The following is a 7,526-nucleotide window of genomic DNA, read 5'->3' as shown; positions in this document are numbered from 1 at the left end:
GCGTTCATGTTCGGCCCCCCACGGCTTACAAGGGATATGAACGGGAGAAGACTAGTAGGCTGGATGAACTCCGTGTACCTCTCGTCATACGGTATATCCACTGTGCCATGGTAACGAATCTTCAAAGGGTGGAGATCCGTTGTCCTCTCCGTCATATGAACAGCCCGGTGATCCCTGTCGTACTCTTGATCCAGGAGCCACACCACCCTACATGTTTACACAAATATAACATATTATGAGCAACACATACATGAGAATATATCCAAATAATCCATCACAAATACATCAAATACATACATATACATTCATATCTAGGGATAGAACACCATATGAGTTATTCCTTCACATACACATTCATGAAATTTGATGCCTAGGGTTCCTCCACAAATCTAGGATACATACATATCTAGGGTTCCTACACATACACATTCAACACTTACATACCCATTTCAACACATACATAGCCATTTCAAACATCTTTGGATACAATGCATACAATCTAGCAAAATTTAACATCTATGGTTCAAACACATGCATACAATCTATGGTTCCAACAAATCTATGGTTCAAATCTATGGTTTAAACACATGCATACAAATCTATGGTTCAAACACAACCAACATTTCCAATCTAGGCAAAACGGCTAAATCGAATTAAACCGGAGCAAATCTTGGATGAATCGAAGGGGAACGAAGAGGAATACCTTGAGGATTGTATGGGGATGGATTTGGCCGGCCGGATCTGTCCAATCCGTGGAGGATTTGGTGGGGGGCGGCGGAGAGGCGGCCGGCGGCGGCGGTTGGAGGAGAGAAAGAGAGGAGAGAAAGAAGAGAAAGAGAGGGTCGGGCTGGGGGCGGGCGCGGGCGCCACACTTAAGTGGATGTGTGGCGCCCGTGGCATCGGCGCCACAAGTAGAGGCTCGCCAAAACGGCTAAGTCCCAGACGTCCGGAGCCCCTGGATGTTTTCGACCGAAAACTTGATATAAGTTGGCATGTGTGGCGCCGATGGGAGGGGCGCCACACATGCTGCCACGTCGGATCGGCGCACCAGCTCAGCGTCGAGGGGGCCACGTCGGCTAGGAGAGTGGCGCCGTCAGGAGGGGCGCCACACTGGCATGTGTGGCGCCGATGGGAGGGGCGCCACACAAAAGGGTTAGATGGGTGAAATAGTTTCGTCGGAGGGTCAGTCTGTGCTTTTCTTTAAGTTTTGGGTTATTTTTGTGCAAATCGCCGTACAGAACAGAGGTGATGCGTGAGTTGTAAACATTACTTTTGTGGATCTTTTTTAATAAAAGGCCGTGTGCATCGTCATGATGCAGAAGCCGGGTATACCCCCATTTCGGAAAAGAAAAAGTACAGAACAGAGGGCACTATATAGTTCAGGAATGCTAATCACAGTGGATCCTACAGAATAAAGCCTAAGGATGTACAAGCAGCATATCATCTTGATACTGAACTCTTGACTTATCGCCTATGAGTTCCCAAGTAATTATGTTCTCCTTCTCTGGACTAATAGTAAAGGGATGTGTTAAACTGTGTCTTATATCTGTACAACACAAAAATATGTTTCTTTGAAGAAACCTACTCCTTTACGAGTATGGTCTCCTAAAAAGTTGTGCTCACTTGATGTGTTTATGATGGAAAGATGCCAATTATTTTAACAGAAAATTAGAAAACGGCTGCACGTGAATATAATATGCAATTAAATAAGGTTTTGTGGAATGAAAACCTCTCTTTGTTGCTCTGACATGAAAGAGTGTGATGGAAGAATGATCCCTGCAAAAAAAATAGCAATTACCAAAGATCTCATTAGTGGTTTGTTGTAAGGGCCTGGAATGACCAAAAAATTGTCAGTACAAAAATTACTCAAGAACACTACAGAGCGAGCACAATCAGTAGTACCCAGTATCAAAGGTTATTTGCATGGAGATCCAGATCAGACTTAAACCAACAAAGTAAGTAGTCTGATTTCAGATGTCAATGAGACAGCAGCAGAATATGAGGAACCACTCGCGGTTCATGTCAGGTAAATTTACAGGCCATGATCGGAAAGTATGGCCAACAAGTTCAGATCTTAGCGAAGGGTCAGCAACTAGTGATGCCTTCAGAATCCATAGACTGGTTTCACATGGTAACTGAACATACTGGCATGCTCGCAGTACCAAGCTGAATGAGAAAACAAACATGAGTGACAAGTAAATAGGCAAGTTATGTGGCCTCTGGAGCGCAGAGAAAGTATAGCGATTACGTTGACTTAGACAGAGAGCATCATACATTTTTTCTTAAGTAAATCGATTCTGCAACGTAGTAAGCTAAGCATGAGGAGAAGATAGCAGTCCTAGGCTCATAGGATAGACAATCAAAAACTATCTTTATCCTTATATGGATGCAAGTGAAATGAGCTTCCACCAGCTACCATATCTCTGACGAGTATATATAGTTGTCAGCCTCTGTTCTCCATGTTGTACTGATCGACACGTATCTGTCCAATTTTATTTATACGAGGGGCCTTGAGAAGGGTATAAATCTTGACTCCCGCGTCAGAGATGCATACATTAGAGAAGAAAGCATCCCTGATGCTTAATGTGTATCACTGACAGGGAGAGTGCAAGATCGTGGTAATTCCTAGAGGGACAGCGACTGTAAAGCATCAGAATTCAGATGTTAAGGAGACAGCGCACTAGTGATGCCTTCAGAACTCATAGATCGATTTTCACACATTGACTTGGACCTAAAACATCATACAGTTTGTTCTTAAGTAAATAGATTATGTAAGCCTGTGGATCGGATAGCAGTCCTATTTGCTCATAAGTTAGGCTATCTTCCACGATCAGGTACCACATTCTCAGATTCTCTAATGAGGCGGTGAGCATATATAGCTGCTGGCTACATTGTCCAATTTATCCGCAGGTATCTGATAATAGCCTGATTACAGGAGAGGACAATGAATTCGACCTAGAACCTACAGGATATAATATAACGATGGCTGTTGACCAACACAAAGCTAGCAAACAAGAAAGAATGTGAAAGAAATGGATAAGTTGAAGCATTTGATCAATAATGCAGCTGTCTCACCATTCCCATAAACAAACAACCCTATCTCAATCCCACAGTGAACGGCACATTAAAGGGGAACTGGTTTCCATTGGGCTGATTCAGTGAAAAGGATGTCGAAGTTATCTACCATTTTATACTTTAGCCAGTAGAGAGATAACTAGTAGTGTAGTACTACTTCAAAAGGAAAACAACAGATCGTGTAAAAACCAAGAGAAACAACACCGCAGACATCTGACCCTTTTGTGCTCACTTGTCAGGATACGGCTTGGCTGGGCTAGAACTTGAACAGGAATGACTCAAAATTGGAACAATAAACTGAAATATAGGCTGAATATAAGGAATTGTAAGGCAAAACTGGAAAGGAAAGACATAGGAAATTTAGAGTTTTTTATCACTCGTGCGTCCCTTCCACCCCTCTCTGCGCCTTATAACACAGCCCAGAGCCACGAGTTAGTCTAGGTTAGTGCAGATATGCCCTCAGGCTGAATAGTACTGAAAACAGGTAAGATACACAGGAGCCGCTGGATGGCAGATCAACGGACTAGACACGCTGCCTGACATTGCCCTCCTCTTCAAGTCCTGACTTCAAGGAAGGAATCCTGGGAATGTGGCCATCATGTAGTGGGGGTCTTCCCACGTTCCTTCATCTGCCGTTATGTTTTCCTAGTGCACCAACCATTGCGGCACAGCTACGTCATAGTCTCCAGCCCTGCGTGGAACCTGTCGAGTTTCCAGAATAGCTTGAGGTTTTACCTTGAGCTTACCTTGAGGTGTCAGCATTGGAAGTTTGGCATTAGGAACTGCTTTTGGGCCTAGGTGCTTCTTGAGTTGATTCACATGGAACACATCATGCAGTAATGTGTCGGGTGGCAATTGTAGCTTGTAAGCTAAAGTACCCACCTTCTTGAGTACTCGAAAAGGTCCATAATACTTGGATGTAAGCTTTGGAGCATTCCCCAAGCCTAGAGCCTTCTCACGATAGGTTTGCATTTTGAGATAAACAGCATGACCTTCAGCAAAGTTCCTAGGTGTTCTGTTGGTGCCAGCAAACTTCTTCATCTTTGCTTAAGCATACTCCAGATTTTGCTGCAACATCTTCAGCATGTGGTCTTTTTCACGCAAATTTGCTTGTGTTTCAGGTGAAGCATCTTCAGGTATGACAATCTCTTGATTTGAGGTGGAGGGTACTCATACAAAGCCTGGAACGGCAAGGTTTTAATGGCTGTGTGGTAACTGGAGTTATACCACCATTCTGCCAAGGGCAACCAATCGCTCCACTTAGTTGGTGCCAAGAATGCCATGCTTCTCAGGTACTGCTCGAGGCTTTGATTGACCCTTTCGGTCTGACCGTCCGTTTCCGGGTGGTATGCAGTAGAGAAGCGCAGGTCTACCTTCAGAGCGGTGAAGACTTCATGCCACATTTTGCTGGTAAATATCATGTCTCGATCGGAGACTATCACTGCCGGCATGCCATGTAGTTTGAAGATATTGTCGATGAACAACTTTGCCTGTGTGAACTGAATAAGGATGAGACATGGGAAGGAAGTGGGCATATTTTGTCAATCGATCGACAATTACCAATATGATGACGTCCTTTCCATGAGATTTGGGAAGGCATTCGACAAAATCCATACTGATTTCTCCCCACTTCCGTTTGGGAATGTTGAGTGGCTGCAACAATCCAGGATAGGGTAACCTTTCCGTCTTAGAAATTTGGCAGACAGGGCATTGGTTGATGTTCTCATCAATGAATTTCTTCATGCCAGGCCATAAGAATACTTGTTTGAGTCTATGGTAGGTTAATCTCTGACCTGAATGTCCCCCAAAGCTTGACGCATGGAATGAATGAAATATTTTTTGTTTGAGGTCAGTCGATGCACCAATGACAATTATGTTCTTGTATGTGAGTATACCAGCAGCCAAAGTATAAGGAGGGTGGCTATCATCTTTGTTGCTATTTCTTGCAGCAACTGTCTACATTTAGGATCGTGTATGTAGCTTGCTTGTACATCTACTACCCAGGAGGGTAGAACATATTTTCTGGATAAGGCATCAGCCACCAAGTTCTGGCTTCCCTTCTTGTATTTGATCATGTAGTCAAACTCAAGCAACTTCATCATGAGATTATGTTGGATGCCTTCCAACAATCGTCGGCTTGCTAATTATTTCAAACTACGTTGATCAGTTTTGATTGTCAGTTTATTTCCCAGGAAATAATGTCGCCATTTCTTTAGTGCCTCAAGGATTGCCATTGCTTCTTTTTCATAAATAGATAAAGATGCTGACTTAGATCCAATTGCCTTACTGAAGAAAGCAATAGGTTTGCCCATCTGCATTAGAACTGCTCCCAGACCAATTGCGCATGCATCAGTTTCGAGCACGAAAGGTAGCTCAAAGTTGGGAAGAGCTAGTACTTGGGGAGTTGTCATAACTTCCTTCAGTTGTTTGAAGGCTTGATCTAGTTCTTGTCCCCATTTAAATCCATCTTTCTTCGGTGATTCATGCAGAGGTTTGTAGATTATGGCATAATGCTTGACGAAGCGCCTATAGTAACCCGTGAGCCCTAGAAATCCCCTGAGTTGAGTTACTGTTGTTGGTTTCTGCCATGAGATGATGTCGACAATTTTTACTTGGGTCCGTAGCTACTCCTGCCCCTGAGATCACATGACCCAGGTACTCAACTGTTTTTGTTGTGAACATGCATTTGGACACTTTAACCTTGAGTTTATGGGATCTTAGCAATTGCAGAACCATAAGCAGGTGTTGCTTGTGTTCTTGGAGGCTTGAACTGAAGATAAGAATGTCATCGAAGAATACTAGAACGAATTTCCATAGCAAGGGTGTAAATATGTTGTTCATGAGCTCCTGGAATGTGGCCGGCGCGTTTGTCAACCCAAATGGCATGACCAAGTATTCATAGTGCCCGAGATGAGTTCGGAACGCAGTTTTGGGTATATCCTTGGTGTTCATGCGAATCTGATGATATCCGGACCTTAAGTCCAATTTGGAGAAGATTTTTGCGGCTTGTAATTCATCCAACAAGTCTTCGATCACTTGTATAGGGTATTTGTTTTTGATGGTTAAAGCATTCAGCTGTCTGTAGTCCACACACAGTCGCCAGGTCTTATCTTTCTTTCTGACTAAGATTGCTGGTGAGGAATAAGGGCTTGTGCTAGGCCTGATTTCACATTTGAGAAGTAGTTCTCTGACCAGTTCTTCCACAATATTTTTCTGCTTGTGAGGCATCCGATAGGGTCGGATGTTGGGTGGTGTTGAACCCTCTTGAAGAGGTATAGAATGGTCATATTCTCTGTGAGGAGGTAAGCCTTGTGGATCCTCAAATACATCAGGGAATTGTCCCAAGATTTCAGATATAGCTGATGTTGCATTCTTCTTGATATCCTGCAGATCTGTGCTTGACTCTGGATTGAGCTGAAGCACATATGCAGATGCTCTTTGTGCTAATAGCTTAGAGCATGCCTTTGCTGTTATCAAACAGTTTTTGCCCCTCACTTGGTGGTCATATAGAGTAAGCCATTTTCTTTTTGAGAATACTAAGATACTTCTCTCTTCCCAATCGATGAAATTTGGAATGAAGCGTTTAAGCAGTTTGCACCCATAATTATGTCATAACCTTTCAAAGGTAGCACATGGAAGTCATTGGTGAATTCAATGTTCTGGAGTTTGTAACTGCACTGAGATACAATGTGAGTGCAAGCTAATTCACCACCTCCTGCAACTTTTACTGTTCGAGGCTGAATAGGAGTCGTTTGGAAGCCACTTGCCTTGACAAAATCATTGTCTAAGAATGTATTAGTGCTTCCGGTATTAATTAGCGCCATGGTCTATTTCCCTGCTATCATCATTTGTACAGATAGAGTGCCTTCCCCTGGCATACCATGCAATGCTTGGACTGATAACTGCATTATCCCATCCACTTGTCTAGGTTGTTGTGCGGGAGGAGGAGGAGGTTCTGCCACAGCTTGTTGTATTGGAACAACTTCTTGAAGCATTTCTGCTGGTGCTACGACTTAGTCTTCTTCCTCGTCATCACTGTGACCTTGCATCTCAATAGCATGAATTATGTTCTTCATACCGTTGCATTTGTGGCCATAAGACCATTGCTCAGGGCAATACCAACATCCTCCTCTTTCTCTGTTCCTGTTAGGAGCCGGCCGAGGTCTTTGTTCTTTTGGCATAGGTGGCTTGAAATTGCTTGGAGTTGTTGTTTGCCTGTTAGAAATCACAACAGAGCTTTGTCTTTTTGTGACTGACAAATAAGCTTGTTCCTCTTGGCGGGCATACCAGAAAGCTGATCGTAAGTCCGGTGGCTTGTGTGTGATAACAGCATGTTTGAGAGTACCCTTGAGGCTAGTGATGAACCTGAGTGTGAAGAAGTTTTCTGGCAGGTAGGGATGATCCTTTTTCATTCTCGTCATCCATTCCTCAAATGCATCAATATAAGCATT

Source organism: Lolium rigidum, chromosome 3 (assembly GCF_022539505.1).
Source record: "Lolium rigidum isolate FL_2022 chromosome 3, APGP_CSIRO_Lrig_0.1, whole genome shotgun sequence".
NCBI classification, from domain to species: Eukaryota; Viridiplantae; Streptophyta; class Magnoliopsida; order Poales; family Poaceae; genus Lolium; species Lolium rigidum.
This window is presented reverse-complemented; position numbering follows the sequence as displayed.